Source organism: Bombina bombina, chromosome 4 (assembly GCF_027579735.1).
Source record: "Bombina bombina isolate aBomBom1 chromosome 4, aBomBom1.pri, whole genome shotgun sequence".
In the NCBI taxonomy this organism is placed as follows: domain Eukaryota; kingdom Metazoa; phylum Chordata; class Amphibia; order Anura; family Bombinatoridae; genus Bombina; species Bombina bombina.
The window spans coordinates 1052523544-1052545564 of record NC_069502.1 but is presented as its reverse complement, the minus strand read 5'-3'; positions in this window follow the sequence as shown (position 1 = coordinate 1052545564).

Sequence of the window (22021 nt, the reverse complement as noted above, 5' to 3'; positions counted from 1 at the left end):
TTTATTTAGTTATAGGAATATTATTTCGTTTTTTTCAATTAGTATTTATGTTAGGGGGGTGTTAGGGTTAGACTTAGGTTTAGGGGTTAATACATTTACTATAGTAGCGGCGACGTTGCGGGCGGGAGATTAGGGGTTAATAATTGTAGGTTGGTGGGCGGCGATGTTAGGGAGGGCAGATTAGAGGTTAATAAAATTACTATAGTGTTTGCGAGGCGGGGAGTGCAGCGGTTTAGGGGTTAATACATTTATTATAGTGGCGGCGAGGTCCGGTCGGCAGATTAGGGGTTAATAATTGTAGTTAGGTAGCTGCGACGTTGGGGGGGGCAGATTAGGGGTTAATAAATATAATATAGGTGTCGGCGGTGTTAGGGGCAGCAGGATTAGGGGTTCATAGCTATAATGTAGGTTGCGGCGGTGTCCGGGAGCGGCAGATTAGGGGTTAATAGTATAATGCAGGTGTCAGCGATAGCGGGGGGCGGCAGATTAGGGGTTAATAAGTGTAAAGGTTAGGGGTGTTTAGACTCGGGGTTCATGTTAGGGTGTTAGGTGCAGACTTAGAGAGTGTTTCTCCATAGGAAAACAATGGGGCTGCGTTAGGAGCTGAACGCTGCTTTTTTTGCAGGTGTTAAGTTTTTTTGCAGCCAGCTCAGCCCCATTGTTTCCTATGGGGAATATCGTGCACAAGCACGTTTTTCCAGCTTACCACTACCGTAATCAACGCTGGTATTGAGGTTGAAGTGGAGTTAAATTATGCTCAACGCTCCCTTTTCTGAGCCTAACGCAGCCACTCAGACAACTCTAAATACCAGCGTTATCTTAAGGTTGCGCTGGAAAAAAAAGCAGTGTTAGCTACGCGGGTCTTTACCAACAAAACTCTAAATCTAGCCGGTATGTTTGAAGCCCTGAACAAATTACATGGTTGAATTAGTTTAGGAAACACTTGCCTTAAGAGTCTGCCCTTTTATGCTTATACTAGTGCACATGTATCCTTACACCACCACTTGATTGCTATTTAATGTATACAAAAAACACACAATTTTAAAAAGAAAAAGCAGTGGCTACTGTGTTTGTTCCTAAAAATGAAAGAAAAGCACCAAAAGTTACAAACACATTCATTTAAATAATGAACTTACTTAAAATACTTATGATAGTATTTTACATTATATTACATATATTTATGTTGAAATTCTTTTATTTTGTTTCTACAAAGTTATTACATATCACTGAGTACATCCTGAGATCAGTAGGCACACCGTCTCAGACGATGTCCTTTCATTGTCAATTGCAGAAACATTTTGCATATATTATATGTGGAACATCAAATCCATTGAACTTTTCAAACAGTTATAACCTTAAAAACAAAAAAATAAAAAAAGCAATGAAATAAAATAATGTGTGGTCAACTTATGGGTTCTAAAATATAACTCTATGGGTTGTCTCATGGGTCTTTTTATTACTCAATATTGTTCAACTTCCAGACTATCAGCACCCCCCCTATTCTACCTGAACCTAATGCCTGTCACTCAGCCCCCTCAACGAGCTATACATGATCCAGTAAAACCAAATTTGATGGAATCTTTCTGTTTCCCCTTGAATCCAAGCCACCCTCTCAGACATCTTTATAAGTATCATTTATCTTATCTAGTACTTCTTGCCATGTCGGCGGACCCTCTCAGACATCTTATAAGTATCATTTATCTTATCTAGTACTTCTTTGCCATGTCGGCGGACCTCTTTTCCAATGTCTCGCTATACAGACTCTTGTTAGCCCGTGCATATTATTTTGATGAATTGTTTAATGTAGTGTTGAAATGGGGGATTTCCCTGTTCAGAAGTGCCTGAGACATAGTTAAAACTACCTTTTCGTCTAGTACCTTACTAAGTAGGGTATTGAGTTGTAGCCAAATACCCCTCGTGATACTGCAGTCCCACCACATGTGTCTGTAGGAGCCTCGTTCACCACAACCTCTATAACAGAGTTTAGATTTATCAAGTGTGTAATGGGATGTTCTCAGAGGTGTTAAGTACCACCTGAATGCTGTCTTTATACAGTTTTCCCTAAGATCTGCGCTGATAAGACGGCTACAGGAATCAAATAGGATTTGGTCCCATTCATTTTGTGGGAGTATGTCCCTCCATCTGCCTCCCATTTTAGTGCTATATCTGACTTTGTGTGTTTTTCATTTATTGGATTGCTATGTATAGTTTGGATATAATTGTGTTTTTCCAGAGTGGGGGTTTAAACATATTTTCTCTAAGGCCGTTAATGGGTGTTTGTTTAAAGCTACAACATATCTGTTTAAGGCTGAGGAGATTTGTAGGTACAAAGAACCATCGCAGCTTGGGTGGATGTAGTTTTTCCTGTAAGTGAGTGAATGTCACTATTTGAGATTGCTCGATGAAATCTGCCACCCTATACAGGCCTTTATTAGCCCATTTTCCTATTAGGTCTATGTGTGTCCTCTGGAAGTATGCATCGCATTGGTTTAACCCATGACTTCAGTGGGAGTATCTCTGGGGATTTAGTAATCAATTTCCAGTGTGCTAGTGTATCTAAAGTCGAGGATGGTCTAAAGTCACTCTTGACCAAAGTTTGTCCCCGGGTCCCATATAAGGTCATCTGAGCTTTCCCTTCCTAGCAGGTCTGTCTCAATTCTTGTCCAGATTATGTCTTGTGTTTGTTTATGAGAAAGTGATGCCTGTGCTATTCTGGCTGCAAGGTAATAATTCCTGTAGGTTTGGCAGACCCACTCCGCCCAACCGTCTGTGTCTGGTTAAAATATACGAAGTTATTCTAGCTCTTCCCTCTCCTCTCAAGAAAGAAATGAGGTCTGATTGTAATTTTTATAGTTCAGGGGAGGGGATCTTGTTTGGAAGCGCTCTAAAGAGATACAGAATTCTAGGAAGTACATTCATTTTGATGGCTGAAAAGACGGCCATATCACGAGAAAGTACCCTTCCTCCAAGTCCCCAAGTCCCGCCTAATAGAGTTGTACAGTGGAACATAATTTAATTTATATAGTTTGTCGTATGAGTCTGGAATGTTAACCCCTAAGTACGTTAGGGAATCTTTAACCCATTTGATGTCAAAGTTAACTTCTCTTAATTTTCTAGTGTAAGGGGGGAGTGCAAGAGGCATCGCTCGCACTTATCTGCATTTATCTTGTACCCCGAGACATCAGAAAAGTCTTGTAGAAGCTGGTACCGTTAGTTAGGCAGTGTAAGGGATTCGTTAAGGTTAGTAAAATGTCATCTGTAAGTAATGAGAGCTTATATTCTGAGTTTTTAATTGTAACCCCTTTATATCTTTGGAGTTCCTAATACATGCTGCTAAAGGCTCAATGCACAAGGCAAATAGGAGTGGCGATAAGGGGCAACCCTGCCTGGTTCAATTTTTTATGTCTTTGGAGCGTGAATGAAACCCCGCCGCACTAATAGTGGCTTTGCGGGGTGTAGAATATATGCCTTTGAGGGCTTGTATGAAGGGGCCTCTGAATCCCATTGCAGATAGAATCTTAAACATGTAGTTCCAATCTATGCGATCGAAACGCCTTCTCCGCGTCCAGAGATAGGAGCAGAGAAGGCGTCCCTGTCTTCATCAAGTATTCCGTCAAGTCTACCGTTCTTCAAACGTTATCAGGGGCTTCCCTACCTTTAATAAAGCCCACTTGATCTGGGTGGATCAATCGGGGGAGTATTACCTGGAGTTGGTTTGCTAAGATCTTTGTCAGGATTTTAATATCTTGATTATCAAAGAGATAGGCCTATAGCTCTGGCACATACGCAGGATCCTTCCCTGGTTTGGGAATTACTATTATTTTGGCTCTAAGGATATCCCTAGGGATGTCAGCTCCCTGCATTATGTCATTGCAAATTTCTGTAAATGTGGTACCCAAGGATGTCTTAAACAATTTATAGTATTCGCTAGATAGACCATCGGGACCCGGAGCTTTACCTGATCGTAAGTCTTGATTACCATGAGAATTTCTTGTGTAGAAATCTCAGCATGTAGGGCCTCTCTCTCTGCAGTATTATTGGGTGTGGAGCTTTGCTTTTTGTATAAACCGTGTCAGAAGTAATTGAGTCTGGGTATTGTTACTAACTTTTCGTCCGTCATACAACATTTCGTAGTAGCTAGCAAAAGTGTTAGAGATATCTTGTGGACTTGATGTCTGGGTGCCATCCTGAGCATACAGTCTGGGTATGGAGTATAATTTTGTTCTGTTTCGTAGTTTATTGGCTAAGTATCTGTCTGGTTTATTTGAATATAAGAAATAATTAGCTTTGAGTTTCTGAATAGCTCTCAGAGCTGAGTCATTCAAAATTTTTGTCAGTAGTTTTCTCTTAGTTTGGAGAGTTGTAAATATTGTGTTAGATTGTGTACTTTTGTGTTGATCCTCTAGGATCATAATGTCCCGGTGAAGTTGGTCGATTTTTTTTGTTTGCTAATTTGACTATCTTGGATTTTTCTTTTATCAGTAGTCCCCTGATGAAAGGTTTATGCGTAGCCCATGAGTTAATAGGGTTAACTGTAGTGTTTTTATTAAAGAGCCAATATTCCTCCATGAGATCCCCTATAGCCTTATAGATATGTGTATTTTTTAAGATGGATGGGTCAAATGTCCATGATTTTTGTCGTTGGAGGTTGAGTATGCCAGTCATTGTCAATTGGACGATCGAGTGATTCTGACCAGACACATGAGTGGATATTGGAATTAACAATATTCGGGATCAAAATTTTGACTTATCCAAATGTAATCCAATCTTGTATAAGTGTTATGGGCATGTGAGTAATATGTATATTCTGTTGTTGTGCCATATAATGTTTCCCATGTGTCAACTAGGTTATGTTCAGAAAGTGACCCTCTTATCGATTTTACTATTGAGGTCTGTCTGAGTTGCTTGTGAGTCGGTTTAGTGTGGTGATATTGATGTTGAAGTCCCCTGCAAGTATTATTCTAGTGTGAGACCATTGTGTCAGCTGATGAGAAATAGATTGGAAGAAGAGTGTTGACCTTCATTTTGGAGCATATATATTACATAAGGTGACCTTTGTGTCCTGTATGCGTCCCCTAACAATGAGAAATCTCCCCTCAGGATCTCTTAGAATTTCCTCTGTCTCGAAAGAGGAGTGTATTAGAATCGAGACTCCTCTCTTTTTCTGGTCTGTGGTGGAGTGGAAGTGGTAGGAAATTGTCTGTGCCAAAATCTCGGATCAGGTTATGCGTGAAATGTGTCTCCTGGAGGAATACTATTTTCGCTTTCAGTTTAGTGTATTGGTTGAGTGCTATCTTTCGTTTAAACAACTGTGTTAAGGCCTCTCACATTATGTGAGAGGATGATTAGGTCATGTGACATGGAATCTAAAGGTGGTGTGGTATAATATTCTGTCAGGTGAAGGGGGGAGTGCAAAAAGTTGTGTCTCTTGGGACCTATAGTCTGCCTGGAAATCTGCAATAAACCATTTGACCACAGTATTCAAAAAACATTTAACAACCTGAGAATAAAACAACAAAAAAACATGTTCAGAACCTGAACTTTAGACATGTGTCTGAAAAAAATATAACCATAGTTAGTTGTGCAGTATAACATATAACAAACATTTGGCATAAGAACAAAGGATAACCAATATAAAATGTAAGTTATCAGTAGAAACAGATTTATAAGCAGTAAAGCCTCACTTTCCTTTTCTTTTTTTTTTCTTTCCTCCTTGCCTTTATTAACAAAAAAATAAAAAATAAACTAACATGCCTGGAGGCCTATGTACTTCTGTAGTGTCCAGTGGTGCCTCCCACATAACATAATTCATTGGTGTACAGCTACATTCAATAACCTAATGTATTGCTAGGGTCTTAAGTTCTGGGAAATTACCCCGTTGCACTGACTCAAATGGAAAGTGCCTCAGTCAATCGTCTTTCATAGTAGATGAAAGCCTCCCATTCAGAGGCATAGCTGGAAGGAAAAATAAAGTTCAGTTAACCATACTCATCTGATCAGCTAGCTGCCTTTCAGTTGATCCATGAAACACTGCCATCTTTTCCATATGGGATTGGAAACTATTTCGGTCTCTTCTTCTTTACTGTAGCCCACTTGGCCCTTTTGTAGGTATTTTCTAGTTGTGGGTTGGTGTCTTCTTCTGAATCTTGGTCAAGAGATGGAAGAACAGGGGGTTCCAAGTTCAAATAGGAGCATATCTCGGGAAAGTCTTGTCGGTGCTTGATTGACATTGTCTTTCCTTCATGTTGTATGAGTAAGGCGAATGGGAAACCCCATCTGTAGGATATTTGATTTTTGTGAAGTATTAGAGTTAGGAGTTTCATAGAATTCCGCCTCTGTAGTGTTTGCAAACATAAGTCCTGATAGAACTGAATCACTATTCCTTGGAACTTAAAAGTTGGATTCTTTCTTGCTGCAAGAAGGACTGCTTCTTTATCTGGAAAACATTATAGCTTAACTATAACATCTCTTGGCGGGTAATCTCCTTTGGGTTTCGCTTTAAGGGCTCTATGTGCTCTCTCAATTTGAAATTTGTCTCCCTCAGTGTGTCCTGTAATAGCTTGGAACAGTTGTTTCAGGAAGTTCTGCAGATCCTGTGGTCAGTGGCGTAACTAGAATCCGCAGGGCCCAGGTGCAAGAATCTATGAAGGACCCCCCCCCCCAAAGAAAAAGTCAATTTGATACATATCTTTTTTTTTTTTTTTTTTTACATTTAACACAGAAAAAAAAGTGAATCAGATTACATGTCTGCAAAAGGAGGTACCCTGTGCCCACAGTCTGTGAGATGGTGTGACCCCCTATTACTGTATATAGTGACACTGTTTAACCCACCAGTACTGTATATAGTGAGTCAGTGACACAGGGGGCCTATCTATCAAGCTCCCGAATGGAGCTTGATGCCCCGTGTTTCTGGTGAGCCTGCAGGCTCGCCAGAAACAGCAGTTATGAAGCAAGCGGTCACAAAGACTGCTGCTCCATAACCTATCCGCCTGCTCTGAGCAGGCGGGACAGACATCGCCGGAATTCAACCCGATCGAGTACGATCGGGTTGATTGACACCCTCCTGCTGGCGGCCCATTGGCCGCGAGTCTGCAGGGGGCGGCATTGCCGCCAGCAGCTCTTGTGAGCTGCTGGTGCAATGCTGAATACGGAGAGCGTATTGCTCTCCGTATTCAGCGAGGTCTGGCGGACCTGATCCGCACTGTTGGATCAGGTCCGCCAGACCTTGTTAAATAGAGGTCACAGTCTGTAATCTGTCGGTGAGATGGCTGGCCTGACCTTACCCGCCCCAGTACTTTATAAAGTGACCACAGTAGTTTGTGACATGATCCAGCCCCCCCGTACTGTATATAGTGGTACTGTATAGACTGACACTGTTTACTCCCTGCCCCCCCCATGCTGTAGTAACAAGGTCTGTAATTTGCCGGTTCCACAAAACACACACACACACACATGCATAAATACACACACAGTCCACATACATGCATACACACACACACATAAACACCAATGGGTAAAACAGAAACACTAACCCCTGTAGTCAGAGACACTAGTGAAGCATCATGTCACACTCACATGATATCAGTACAGGCAGTGGCAGGTCAACGTTTTTTTATTGTAAAAATTTTTTTTTTTTTAAGCTGGGCCCCCCACCCTTGGTTAAAAGTAGATTGTATGGAGTCTAACTTAGTCCAACATTTTTTCAATGTTCACATTGATGTCTTGCTTGGACACTAGATCCCTCAGATCTGCTTTTAGTGACCGGCGTTAGGTCTTCTGTAGTGGCTCCCGCAGGAGAAGATTGGTCTAAGTTCCCCTCACCATCCGAATCTGGAGGTTCTAGCACTTTATCTTCTTTAGAAGATTTGAAAAATAGACTAGTTGCTGTAGTTTTGCTTACAGAGGTTTTTTTTTTTAATTTGCCTAGAAGACATCTTAGGGAGTTGATCCTGCTATGTAAGCAGACAGTTATAGGTGGGGTAGCTGTAGAAGAGCTCTATATGTAGGGTGCTAGGTAAAAACCCCTGTGAGTAGTGTATGTCTCCTGAGTTCTCCCGGACCACAGTTGAATTTGTGGTCTGGCAGTTTTAAATGGCGGTATTGTGGCTTATGGGGTCTCTGATTTGTGTCTTACCCCTGTACATGTGCAATACTTGGTCTATGATCTTTTAAGGATGGCACCTTCACTATCACTGTTAAAAGGCCCCCATGCGTGTCTTCCCTTCCTCCGGTCTGTAAATCGCTCCGGGCGGGCCGCACAAGGCACCACTTACATCCTCAAACCTTCCCCTGGTGATAGAGTGCTGTTTCTAAGCAATTATACTGATTTGGTTATCCCTTTGTCTGGATTACTGCACGGAGCTCAAGCACTATGCTGCCATCTCCTTCTTCTGCTAGGCTCCGCCCCATAATACATATATTTAAAGGGACAGTCTATTTAAAATTGTATGTTTAAAAAAGCTAGATTATTCCTTTATTACCCATTCCCCAGTTTTGCATAAGCAACAATGTTATATTAATATACCTCTATGATTACCCATATCTAAGCCACTGTAGAATGCCCCCCCTTTCTCAGTGCTTTTAAAAAAAATATTTTTACAATCTTGCATTTTAGCAAATTAGTGCTGGGTTCTTGTGAAACTGTTATCATTATCCACGGAGTGAGCACAATGTTATCTATATGGCAAAACATGAACTAGCACTGTCTGGAAAAATAAAAAAAAAGCACTGAGATAAGCGACGGTCTGCAGGGACTCTAGAAAAAGGCAAACTTAGAGGTTATAAAGTATATTACTATAACAATGTTGGCTATGTAAAGCTGGGTTTTTAAGGTTTTATCTTTCTTTTTAGATAATAAAAAGAAGCAAGTAGGCTGTCCATTTAACACACTATGGGCTAGATTACAAGTGGAACTCTTAATTATAGTGTGACTGCAAACTGGCAAATTTGCCCATTTTCGGGAGTGAGATAATTAACCCAGCCATTACAAGTTGCTGGTTATTGCTGACTGTGAGCTTGCGGTAGCAATTAGCGCTTATAAAACTAACCAGGGCTCAAATTAATTTTATAAATGCTCGCCCCAAAATACTGTCTAGTGTAGCTTATTAAAAAGTAAAGATAGCAGCATCTTTATTTTTTAATAATTTACTGCTGTAGGCAGTATTTTGGGGGTAAAGTTGGTGGGAGTGGTGTTAGAAATAAACGGCACTGAAAAGTGCCTTTACATTGCAGCCTATGGGAACTGTGTGTTCCCAGTATATATATATATATATATATATATACTATATATATATATTATATATGTATAGCCTTATATACATATATATTTATATTTGCTGCCATCGCAGCATGATTTACCCTCCTTCGCTGAAGTTCTGATGCCGTCTCTGAGGGCATAAGAACGAGGCTCCCATAGGAGCCTATGGAAGCGCACTTTCGTGAGCGCAATGCTTCCTAGCGATGCTAACGCGAGGTTGCGCTCACATTGCTGAAAACTTGTAATACCAGCACGGTATTACACAGTGGATTGCAAATATCGCTTTCATCAAATCTGGCCCTATATACACATATACAATATATACACAGCCCCCAGCTTTTCTAAGTTTATTATTAAATTATTTTTTTTTCTTCTTTATTAAAAGTGGTTATCACATACATTGCGATTATATGGGCATTCCATAAGAGTTTCAAGGATGTTCCAGTGGAGCAACCTTTATTAAAATGGGGAAATGCAAAAAACATCTTTAGGAAGATAAAACATAGCTTTTGTTAAGCAATAGTTAAAGGGGACACAAAACCCATTTTTTTTTTTAAGATTCAGATAGAGAATACAAATTTAAACAACATTCCAATTTACTTCTATTATCTAATATGCTGTCAGGGTGCCAGGAATCAGACTGAGACGACAAGTGCAAAAATAATCACACCTTTATTAATAGCAAAAAATAATAAAAAAGTCCACAAGTCAAATAACAAGCCAGGAATCAAAACCCAGAGCTGGTAGTCAGACGAGCTGAGTCAGGAGCCAAAGCGAATAGTCAGGAACAAGCCAGGGATCAGGAACCAGGAAGGACGTCAGGCAGCCAGGTAATTCACAGGAACTCTCACAAACAGGTCTGAGACAACGCAAAGGCAAAGCATACTGAACAGAGGCCCTTTAAATAATAAGTGATGACATCACAATTCTGAGACTTCATCCTGTCTCACATGGATGAGGCACACCAGTCTGGCCATAAAAGGAAGGTGCAGGAATTGAGCAGCATCCCCCACAATGCACCATAGTCCATGAAGAGAGGTGAGTAAAATGGCTGCCAGCAGCACATGGCAAACACAACAGGGAAAAAAACCCTGACCGTACCCTCCCCTCAACGACCCCTCCCCCGCAGAAGGACAAAAGGCTTATTGGGGAAACGGGCATGGAAGGCACGGAGGAGGGCGGGAGCATGAACATCAGAGGAGGGAACCCAAGAACGCTCCTCCGGACCGTAGCCTCTCCAGTGAATTAAATACTGTACACGGCCCCTGGACATACGAGAGTCAATAATGCTGCTGACCTCATACTCCTCATGGTTGTCAACAAAGATAGGACGGGGGACAAGGCAACACAGTGGTAAACCGATTACAAACCAATGGTTTCAAGAGGGAGACATGAAAAACATTGGAGATGCGCATAGCAGGAGGAAGGTCAAGAGCGTAGGCCACAGGATTAACCCGTCGGAGTATTCGAAAAGGACCAACATAATGGGGAGCCAATTTATTGGAAGGCACACAAAGGTTGAAGTTGTGGGAGGACAGCCAAACTCTCTCACCAACCTGGTAGGAAGGTAAGGGCAGACGACTACGATCAGCCTGGAACTTTTGGCGCTGCATAGAACGATGAAGGCAATCCTGAAGCTGCACCCACGTGGAACGGAGTTGCTGGAGATGCTCCTCCAAAGCCGGAATATCCTGAGACATGAATGAATCGGGCAACAAGGATGGTTGAAACACATAATTCGCCATAAACGGGGATAAGTTGGAGGAAGCATTAATAGCACTATTACGAGCAAACTCTGCCCAAGGTAACAGTTCAGACCAATTATTGTGGTGATCTGAGACATAGCAACGGAGGAACTGTTCCAGAGCTTGATTAGACCGTTCCACAGCCCCATTGGATTGAGGGTGATATGCCGAGGAGAAGGAAAGCCGGATCCCCATTTGAGCACAAAAGGAACGCCAAAATCTGGAGACAAACTGGCTACCCCGGTCCGACACTATCTCCCTTGGGTAACCCCATGTAAAAGGAAGACCTCCCTGGCAAAAATTGAAGCAAGCTCCTGAGTGGTAGGCAGCTTCATCAAGGGAATGCAATGTGACATTTTAGAAAAACGGTCAACCACCATAAGGATAACAGTATTGCCATTGGAAACAGGGAGCTCGACAATGAAGTCCATGGAAAGATGTGTCCAAGGACGCTCACCATTAGCAATAGGTTGAAGAATACCCACAGGAAGACGTCAAGGAGTCTTATTCTGTGCACAAACTGAGCAGGAGGCAACATACGCAGCAACATCAGAACGAAGACCTGGCCACCAGAATTGTCGAGTGACAGACCAAATCATTTGGTTCTTGCCTGGGTGACCTGCAGCTTTAGGATAGTGGTAAGTATGCAAAAGTTTAGTTCGAAGATTCTCAGGAACCAAAACACTTACCACTAGGTTTCTCAGGAGGTGCATTGGTTTGTGCAGCCAGGATCTCCTCCCCCAAGGGAGAAGTCAAATTAGTACGTATGGTAGCCAAAATATGGTCAGGAGGTATAACAGGAGTAGGTACAGAACTCCTCCTTGGACAGAGGTTAAAATTGTCGAGAGAGGGCATCAGCCCTAACATTCTTACTACCAGGCAGGTAGGAGACCACATAATTAAACCGAGACAAAAATAGCGCCCTTCTGGCCTGTCAGGGCGACAAATGTTTTGCTTCAGATAGATAAGTTAAATTCTTGGTGGTCAGTAAGAATGAGCACTGGCACGCTAGTACCCTCGAGAAGATGCCTCCATTCCTTAAGTGACAAAATTATGGCCAGTAATTTCCCTGTCACCAATTTATAATTGCACTGCGCGGGAGACAATTTCTTAGAGAAGAAGCCACACGGATGCAAGGAACCATCAGGCGTAGGATGTTGAGACAAGAGGGCACCTACTCCAGTCTCAGACGCATCGACCTCAAGAACGAAAGGCAGGACAGGGTTAGGATGAGCCAGAACTGGAGCGGCAGCAAAGGCAGTCTTAAGACTATCAAAGGCCTTATTGGCAGTAGGTGACCAATGGAGTGGATCATTCTCTTTACGGGTCATGTCTGTGATAGGTTTGACCAAGGAAGAAAAGTTTTTAATAAACTTTCTATAGTAATTGGTGAACCCCAAAAAATGTTGAATAGACCGAAGACCAACTGGGCGAGGCCACTGCAGAACTGCACGATAACTTGTCAGGATCCATGGAGAACCCTGCAACGCAGATAACATAACCTAGGAAGGTTACTTGAGTCTGATGGAACTCACATTTCTCGAGTTTACAAAACAGACCGTTCTCACGTAGTCCTCTGAAGAACCCGTGTAACATCAGAACGATGAGCCTCAAGTGTGGGTGAGTGTATGAGGATGTCGTCTAAGTACACCACAACACACTGTTGCAACATATCTCGTAGGACATCATTAATAAATTCCTGAAAAACAGCAGGAGCATTACATAGGCCAAAGGGCATTACAAGATACTCATAATGCCCCGCTCCTGGTGTTAAATGCTGTTTTCCATTCGTGGCCCTCCTTAATCCTAATGAGATTGTACGCTCCTCTCAAATCAAGTTTAGTAAAGACCGTAGTTCCCTTGAGGCAGTCAAAGAGTTCCGTAATAAGCGGAATAGGGTAAGCATTCTTAATGGTAAGACGATTAAGACCCCTATAATCGATACATGGTCTTAACTCGCCACCCTTTTTCTTCACAAAGAAGAAGCCAGCCCTTGCAGGAGAGCAGGATTTGCGGATGATCCCCCGCGATAGAGCATCGGCAACATACTCCTCCATAGCACAATTCTCTGCAACAGACAGAGGGTACACCCGGCCCTGAGGAGGAATGGCTCCGGATTGCAGGTCTATGGGACAATCGTAAGAACGGTGAGGAGGCAACGTACCGGCATGCACCTTGTCAAACACGTCTAGGAACTCTCGGTACTCCTCTGGCAATTGAGAAACTGAAGAAGTGCACAAGACTTTAATTGGTTTCTGAAGACAAGTGGAAATACATTGCGGGGACCACGACAAAATTTCGGACCTGCGCCAGTCGAGACTGGAATTGTGCTTTTGGAGCCAGGGATAACCCAGAACAACCGGAAAATGCGGAGAGTTTATCACCTGGGACTGGAGGGTTTCAAAATGGAGAGCCCCAACAGCCATGGACAACGGAGCAGTTTCGTGAGTAACGAGTGCGGGCTGAAGGGGCATGCCATCAATGGCCTCAATAGCAAGTGGAACGGACCGAAGCAAAACAGAAATTGAGTGCTTTGATACAAGAGCACTGTCAATGAAATAGCCCGCAGCACCAGAGTTAACAAGAGCCTGAGTGACTTTGGAGGAGTCCACCCAGGAAAGGACAACCGTGACCAAAGGTTTCTCCTTAAGCGGTTCCGGGGGCGAGGATAAACCACCCAAGGTCTGCCCCCGACAGGACCTTAGGTGTGAGCGTTTCCCGGCCGTGTAGGACAAGACTTCAAAAGGTGGGCCTGTGACCCACAATAGAGGCAGAGCCCCTCCCTCCTCCTAAAGGCCCTCTCCGCCGCGGAGAGACGCGTGAATCCCAGCTGCATCGGCTCAGCAGTGCCTGGTGACTCGGGACCAGGAGGCATGGGAGGAGAGGGAGGCATGGGTGGGAACGAACACGTAGGAGACAACGGAACAGGAGGGCTTCCGCAAGCGCTCCTTGAAAGAGGGCCTCTCTCTGAGTCTGATGTCAATTAGGATAAAAAAAGACACCAATGCCTCAAGATCCTCTGGTAAATCTCTGGCAGCAACTTTGTCTTTAATCGCATCAGAGAGCCCATGAAAGAAGGTGGCAACAAGGGCTTCATTGTTCCAACCTACCTCTGCGGCACGCGTACGGAACTCCATAGCATACTGAGCAACAGATCTTGTACCTTGCTGAATGGACATGAGTCGTTTAGCAGCAGAGGAGGAGCGAGCCAGAACATCAAATACCCTTCGAAAGGAGGCCACAAATTCAGGGTAATTTGAAATCACAGGTTTATTAGTCTCCCACAAGGGATTAGCCCAGGCAAGAGCTGTGTCAGAGAGTAACGAAATGAGAAATCCCACCTTAGCTCTGTCAGAGGGAAACGCCTGAGGTAACATCTCAAAGTAAATGCCCACCTGGTTCAAAAACCCTCTGCACTGAATAGGATCGCCTCCATATCGCTGAGGTAGAGGTACAGAACCGGACATGCTCCTGGTAGGCATAGGTGCAGCAACGGAAACAGGAGCAGCCATAACTTGCGGGACACTTTGGTCCAAATGTGCAGTGCGAGTCAGCAGGGTTTGCAGGGCTAGTGCAAATTGATCCAAGCGATGATCCTGTACATCCATCCTGGAAATGATGGTAGGTAAAGGTGGATTATTAGCACCATCAGGATTCATGGCCTTTGCGTAATGTCAGGGTGCCAGGAATCAGACTGAGACGAGAAGTGCCAAAATAATTACACCTTTATTAATAGCAAAAAATAATAAAAAGTCCACAAGTCAAATAACAAGCCAGGAATCAAAACCCAAAGCTGGTAGTCAGACGTGCTGAGTCAGGAGCCAAAGGGAATAGTCAGACGAGCCGGAATAAGGAACAAGGAAAACAGCAGAGTCAGGAACAAGCCAGGGATCAGGAACCAGGAAGGATGTCAGGCAGCCAGGTAATTCACAGGAACTCTCACAAACAGGTCGGAGATAACGCAAAGGCAAAGCATACTGAACAGAGGCCCTTTAAATAATAAGTGATGACATCACAATTCTGAGAATGCAACCTGTCTCACATGGATGATGCACACCAGTCTGGCCATAAAAGGAAGTGCAGGAATTGAGCAGCATCCCCCACAATGCACCATAGTCAGGAAGAGAGGTGAGTAAAATGGCTGCCAGCAGCACATGGCAAACACAACAGGGAAAAAACCCTGACATATGCTTCATTCTTTAGATATCCTTTTTTGAAGAAATAGCAACGCACATGGGATAGTAAATCACACAAGGCATCTATCTACAGCCATCAATCAGCAGCTACTGAGCCTATTTAGATATGATTTTCAACAAAGGATATTAAGAGAATGAAGCAAATTAGATAATAGAAGTAAATTGGAAAGTTGTTTAAAATTGCATGCTCTTTGTATTTTATTTCACTTTAAAAGTAACAATACAATATCTGCAGTCACTTGTGGTCAAGCAAACAAAAAGTACAAGCCTACGCGTTTTCTGCCATATCCTAGGCACTTCATCAGGGCTCTCCATCTTGTGCAGCTGATGCTGTATATATACACCAAACAGTTAACCCTTCAATCGCCGTTTAAGCGGAAATATTAACTCTTTATGTTTCAAAACTATTGTCCGTTGGTATCAATTTAATGTATAACGCAGCTGTATTAAGGACATTGTAACATTATAAACATTGCACATGATATATACAAATATAAAATATATATAAACACAATTAAAACATAAATTAGAACCTATAATTTTGTTATCACTGGGTGAAAAAAACAAAAAAATAAAAATGGGGAAACATTGCCGTGAATTTCTTATGTACTAAACAATATCCACAAGTGTAGGTGAACCTTTTCACGCATACCTGTCTCGCCAACCTTTCACTGGCGAATTTAGCAATAGTAAGAAATCGACTGCATATACAGTGAAAGTTGTGTTGCTTTAGGCATCTAATCTAAAGTGCAGCAAATGATGATAATCACGCTTATAGGAACCGTCTAGCACCCTCTTACACTCCTTAACTACTAGAGCCCCCTATAGTAATCACAGTGCACCCTTTCCTTCTGTACTTATTAGAGCCCCCTGGTTAATGCCACCATCCCTCAGGGGACAGTGCCACCCACTTTGGGAACCACTGCATTAGAGCCTTTTATTTTGTACTACTTTCTACTGCTATTCTTGTAACTGTGTTTAACTTCAGCTAATGGGTTAAAGACATAGTTAAAGTCCACTCTGGGGCCACAATAATTTGCTGCTGCTGACACTGCTGGTGATTAGTGGCTATTCACTCCTATTAGCCTTTTGGTCGTTTATTAATATTCACCTAGATTACGAGTTTTGCGTTGCGGCTCGTAACGCTGAAAATATGGCATTTTCAGTGTTAAAACAGGCCTGCAGCTATTACAAGTCTTGTCGGTATAGGTGTACCGCACACCTTTTAGCCTGTACCGCAACGTCAGTACCGCACTCGTAAAAATTACGTTTTTTCATGGGACTCCCATAGCGCCGGTATTACGAGTTTTGCGGTATGGCTAAAAAGTGAGTGTTACAACCCTAAAACAACAAGATCCGTACCCGCCATCTAAAGTCAGTAGTTATGAGTTTTACACTACAAAGCTGTAACATAAAACTCATAACTAAACTGTTACAAAGTACACTAAACACCCATAAACTACCTATTAACCCCTAAACCGAGGCCCTCTCACATCGCAAACACTATAATAAATTTATTAACCCATAATCTGCCACTCCCGACATCGCCGCAACTACATTTTTTTATTAACCCCTATTTCGCCGCTCCCTGACATTGTCACCACTATACTAAAGTTATTAACCCCTAAACTGCTGCTCTCCCGCATCGCAAACACTAAATATTATTAACCCCTAATCTGTCGTCTGCCCACATCACTCCCGCTATACTAAAGTTATTAAGTCCTAAACCGCAAGCCACTATAATAAACGTATTAACGCCTAAACTGAAAGCCCCCACAATGAAATATACTAAATAAAACTATTAACCCCTAAACCGAAAGCCCCCCACATTGCAATAAACTAATTTAAACTAGTAACCCCTAAATGCCACAATAACTTTATGTTAAAATTACAATTTCCCTATCTTAAATTAAATTAAAAAACTTACCTGTCAAATTAAAAAAACTAAGTTTAAAACTAACAATTAAACTAATATAACTGTTAAACTAAATTTAAACTAACTACCAAGTAAATTAAACTAAACTACACATTAAAAAAAAAAAAACACTACTCTAAAAATTACAAACTATCTAATTACAAAAAAATAAATACTAAGTTACAAAAAATAACAAACACTAAATTACAAAAAATAAAAATGAAATTATCAAAAATAAAAAACAATTACACCTAATCTAATAGCCCCATAAAAATAAAAAAGCCAACCCAAAATTAAAAAAACCCTAGCCTACAATAAACTACCAATGGCCCTTAAAAGGGCCTTTTGTGGGGCATTGCCCCAAAGATATCAGCTTTTACCTGTAAAAAAAACACAAAGACCCCCTCAACAGTAAAACCCACCACCTAACCAACCCCCCCAAAATAAAAAACCTAATTCTAAAAAAAACTAAGCTACCCATTGCCCTGAAAAGGGCATTTGTATGGGCATTGCCCTTAAAAGGGCATTTAGCTCTTTTTACTGCCCAGACTCTAAAGTAAAAAATAAAACTCACCCAATCAACACTTAAAAAAAAGCCTAACACTAACCCCCTGATGACCCACTTACAGTTTTTGAAGTCACGCTTGAACAATCTTCATCCGGCAAAGTCTTCATCCAGGCGGCATCTTCTATCTTGATCCCGGAGGCATGGAGCGGGTCCATCCTTAAGACATGCGGCACGGAGCATCCTCTTCATACGGTCACCGCCATACACTGGATCTTCAACGCAAGGGATGCGTTTGAAGATGGCATCCCTTGCATTTCTATTGGCTGAAAAATTTGAATCGGCCAATAGGAATTAGGGCTGCTAAAATCCTATTGGCTATTCAAATCAGCCAATAGGATTTAAGCAGCTCTCATTCCTATTGGCTGATTCAAATTTTTTAGCCAATAGGAATGCAAGGACGCCATCTTGCATTGAAGATCCAGTGTAAGACGCGACCATATGAAGATGATGCTCCGTGCCGGATATCTTCAGGATGGACCCGCTCCGCACCTCCGAGAACAAGATAGAAGATGCCACCTGGATGAAGATTGAAGAGGCCGTCTGGATGAAGACTTCTCGCCGCTTGGATCAGGAACGTCGCCGCCGGGATGAAGATTAAAGAGACCGCCTGGAAGAAGACTTCGCCCGGGATGAAGATTGTTTAAGCGGGACTTCAAAAACTGTAAGTGGATCATCAGGGGTTAGTGTTAGGCTTTTTTAAGGGTTTATTAGGTGGGTTTTATTTTTAGTTTAGGGTCTGGGCAGTAAAAGAGCTAAATGACCTTTTAAGGGCAATGCCCATACAAATACCCTTTTCAGGTCAATGGATATCTTAGGATTTTTAGATTATTTTTGTTTTATTTTGTGGGTTTGGGGGGGTGGGGATTTGTAATGTTTAGTGGGTCTTTGTATTTTTTTTCTTCAATAAAAGAGCTGATATCTTTAGGGCAATGCCCTACAAAAGGCCCTTTTCAGGGCCATTGGTATTTTATTCTAGATTAGTTTTTTTTTTCTTGGGGTGTTTTTTTTTATGGGTATTAGAATAGGAATATTTTTTTATTTTTGATAATTTGTTTGTTATTTTGTTTAATGTATATTTTTAGGGGGTGTCTTTTTTTTAGCAAAAGAGCTGTTTATCTCAGGGCAATGCCTTACAAAAGGCCCTTTTAAGGGCCCTTGGTAGTTTGGGGGGTGGTGGTTTGTATATTGTTAGGCGGTGTTTGTATTGTTTTTTGAGCAAAAGAGCTGTTTATCTCAGGGCAATGCCCTACAAAAGGCCTTTTTAAGGGCCGTTGGTAGTTTGGGGGGTGGGGGTTTATATAGTGTTTAGGTGGGGTTTGTATTTTTTTTGGAGCAAAAATGAAATTTATGCTTACCTGTATTTCTTTCTTGACATGATGAGTCCACAGATCATCTAATTACTATTGGGAATACCACCCCTGCCCAGCAGGAGGAGGCAAAGAGCACCACAGCAAAGCTGCCAAACACCACCTCCAACCCCAGTCATTCTACTGAAGCAAAGGAGAGAAAGGAAGCAACAAGATGCAGAGGTGGTCTGAAGTTTATAACATACCAACAACCTGTCTAAAAAACAGGGCGGGCCGTGGACTCATCGTGTCAAGAAATACATTTATCAGGTAAGCATAAATTTAGTTTTCTTTCTAATGACACGATGAGTCCACGGATCATCTAATTACTATTGGGAATCAATACCCAAGCTAGAGTACACAGATGATAAGGGAGGGACAAGACAGGGGACCTAAAAGGAAGGCACCACTGCTTGAAGAACCTTTATCCCAAAGGAGGCCTCAGCCAAGGCAAAAGTGTCAAATTTATAGAATTTTGAAAAAGTGTGAAGAGACGACCAAGTTGCAGCTTTATTTTATTTATTTTTTAATATTTTTTATTGAGGTTTTGCATATCAAACATAAAACATAATACGCCTTTTTTGAAAAAAGAAAAAGATATAAACAAGATTGAGCAAAACATTTAGACAGTTATATAAAACATTAATGGTAGGCTAATGGAACCTCGATTTTTCAATGAAGTAGCATATATGACTGACCAGATGGGAACACAGTTTTAGGTCCAATGGACCAGAATTGTAAAAAAAAATAACTGTTGGTCAGGTAAACAGCTCTTTAGGAGCTTCCAGAAGAGAAAGAATGCGTATATAGCAAGGGGGGGGGGGGTATTCAGCGGGTAAGCACCGCTCTAAATATGGGGGGGAAAGGGTGGAGGGCAGAGCCATAGGTTATGTTGGAGCTAACATGTTTCCCAGGCTGTTACCATTATAGCTGTACTCTATGAGTGTCTTTAAGTAGCGACCTGATAAAGGTCCCTAGGCTTTTGTGTATAGGATGAATAAGATTAACTCCTGATACATTTATGCTCAAGGAGGGATATTAGGATGTATGCAATATGAGATATAGGATATAGGGGGCTTCTGGGTGAGCTCCTCTCCTGAGGAAATGCCAGCTATAGGCAATGTGGGAAAAGGGAGTAGGGGTATGACCCGCAGGTACCAAGTACCGGCGGGAAAGGGAGGAGAGGGGCCCAACAGGAATAAATGATGTGCTCTAGTAATGAGGTGGTACTGTGTCTGAAAATACAAACCGGCATTATTAGGGTTTGTGGAGCATTACAACTATATACATGCTGAAACTTTTAGGGGCGATAGGCTGTGTGATACTACAACAGGAACTTGGATATTAAAGGTTATCCCAGCTATCAGTCTATGTTTGAGTGTGTCCTATGTGCTTAGTCTCTAAAAATTAAGCTTTAATGCCTATTAGAGGCGTGATTGTTATCTTTGGTTGCCTATACAAGGACTTTATATTATGGTACAGAGTATGTGGGTACATTAAATATCTTGGGTGCAAAGTACCATATCCATTCAAGATACAAAAATTACCCCAAAATGTGAAAAGCAAATACTAATCTATGCATATCTCAAATGGCCAATCAAAGCAATATGTATTACTGCATATAAAGATGGACTAGTGTATTGAAGTGTAAGTGTTTCAAATATAAGGGGAGTCACATCTGCAGCTGCCAATAATATAGCTAAGTTCTTACCACATTTTGTACGATAATAAAGGCTGTAGTAAGTAGCAGTGCACCATTATGAAAACAATAACGCACTTGACAACATTATAAAGAATATGGATGATTTTGCCCCTCACAATATGAACTTTGCATAGTTTACACCTCTATGAACTATTGCCACATTAACCATTTTAGCATTCAACTGTAGCATGATTACCTTAAAGACAAGACTATAGGGATCTCCCCTTCATGCCCCAGCTAGATAGTGTACCTTGATGATCATAGAACAGTTATAATATCTCAAACAACATATAAGACACAGGTGCAGTCACAGTGGATCCAGTCTGCGGTAAAATGGTAAAAGCACGATTGAACAGTTTATAATATATCTTGTGAATTATGACAACATACTAAAAAGTATAAAGAGCAAATTATGTAGTTCTCCAAAGGCTCAGAGCCAGATGCACAGGCTGGTTTAGAAAGCAGGATAACAACCAAGAACCTTTTATCGATGAGCTTAATAAAACATAAGAAAAAAAAACATGTTGAACATTGCTAACATCAAACAGTATAGTCTTCATCAAGCACTTAGATCCAGTGGTTCTTGTCTAGTAGGAAAGTGTATATATATATATATATACCATACTATGTAAAGTATCAATATAGGAGTACATCTGTAGATTCTTTTTTTTTTTTTTTTGGTTCTGTTTGTTATATACATACTAAAAATAAAACATAGATGAATGTGCAGAAAATACCAACAGTACCATCAAACAGGATATCATAAAAGAAACAACAAGGTGAGGTAAATGCCTGAACCTAAATTGCTAGTGCAGGCTAAAAACCAATCTGGGTATGACAAGGTAATACTTATCTAAACAGAAGTACTTTTGCCAACGTTAGAATATGTCAGCATTGGAGCTCTATAACAAGCAGTGATGTTAATATTTCAAACAGATATCGTCATAGAAAATATATAAATTGCTCCTTAAAGGAGCAAAGATTTTGTATGTCCGCAATCGCTATGTAGGCAAGCAAGAAATTTGAATGAGGCAATCTGCCTTAGCGTAATTAAAGTGTCTTTAAACATCAGCCCACACCAACACGCAGTCGACAACACCTCACCCTGTTGCGAGCTATCTTGTGAGAACCGAAGTCCAGAGTGTGCCAGGGTGAAGACCACTTAGGTAAGTGGACTATTTCAGAGACCAAAAGTCCTGTAAGCTTAAGACACGTATGTAATAATCTCCAACCGGAGGGGTCGGCCGCATCTTCCCTGTCAGATGTCGAAGGCCACGGATCAGATGTCTGTTC